Genomic DNA, 1119 nt, shown 5'->3' with positions numbered 1-1119 from the left:
CATCAGTGATCCCATTCCCAAAGTTTCATTAAAGGTTAGCTGCATGTGACAGCCTTACAGTAGGTGGTACAATAAGGAAATGAAGCAATAGAACTAATGCTCAATATGACCAAGACAGCACAGAAATAGGACAGTAGTCACAGAAGAAAGAAACATATGGAGGTCAGGGAATGCCTGGATGGAGAAGATCAGAGCAAAAGATGTCCAGGAGAAACAAAACTCCTGAAACTCCTTCCAGATGTTGGGGAAGAAGCTGGATTTCTTACAACATGTGGAATAGGGGCTCAGTCCACTCTACTCATATTTCACAGAAGAGTGATTCCAGCAGTCTGAAGGACTTGAGGATGCCAGGAAATGGATACTTTGTCACCTTCACCTTGTCAGCATCCAGCATGAGAATTTAATATTTTTACCAGCAGCCTTATATAGACCTCAATTAAATATTAGAGATGAAGGCCATTTCCAAGTGGGCTTGTGGAGCTGTGAAACAAGGACGTCTTAACACTATGACCAGAGATTGAAGTTCTCTTGAGGATGCCACAGTCACTTAATAGTGCTATGTGCTCCTAAAAAGATGTAGCCACTCAGAACTTCCCTGGTGGTGCAGTGGTAAAGAATCCGCCTTCCAATGCAGAGGACGTGGGTTTGATCCCTGGTCAGGGAACGGAGATCCCACATGCTGCAGGGCAACTAAGCCCGTGTGCCACAATGACTGAGCTTGTGTGCCTCAAAGAGAGCCCACATGCTGCACACTACAGAGCCCACATGCCCTGGAGCCCACGCACCACAAATACAGAGCCCACGTAGGAGCCCATGCACCACATCTAGAGAGAGAAAACCTGCATACCACAACTAGAGAGAAGCCCACTCGCTACAATGAAAGATCCCTCAATGAAGGGAGGGATGGATGCCTCAATGAAGACCTTGCGTGCCACAACTAAGACCCAACGCAGCCAAAAAAATAAAGAAAATTAATTAATTAAAAATTTTAAAATGTAGCCACTCATAATCATGACAGTTCACCCACAGTAAGCCATGATTGGTGATGTGGGCAAGTAAATAAATAACTCAAAATTCAATTAAAAAATTATAGGTGACTTTGGTCTCATAAAAAGAATA

The 1119-nt window shown here is 43.8% G+C and overlaps 1 non-coding gene across 1 annotated transcript; it reads left to right on the top strand.

Annotated features, from left to right (window-relative positions):
- The first annotated feature begins 453 nt into the window (after positions 1-453).
- Positions 454-582, top strand: LOC132489668 (small nucleolar RNA SNORA25). The gene has a single exon (XR_009532059.1). It is a non-coding gene; the product is annotated as a small nucleolar RNA SNORA25 (small nucleolar RNA).
- Positions 583-1119: the final 537 nt, after the last annotated feature.

Source organism: Mesoplodon densirostris, chromosome 4, assembly GCF_025265405.1.
Source record: "Mesoplodon densirostris isolate mMesDen1 chromosome 4, mMesDen1 primary haplotype, whole genome shotgun sequence".
NCBI lineage: Eukaryota > Metazoa > Chordata > Mammalia > Artiodactyla > Ziphiidae > Mesoplodon > Mesoplodon densirostris.
The sequence above is the reverse complement of the archived record's forward strand: the minus strand, read 5'-3'. Positions and strand labels throughout refer to the sequence as shown.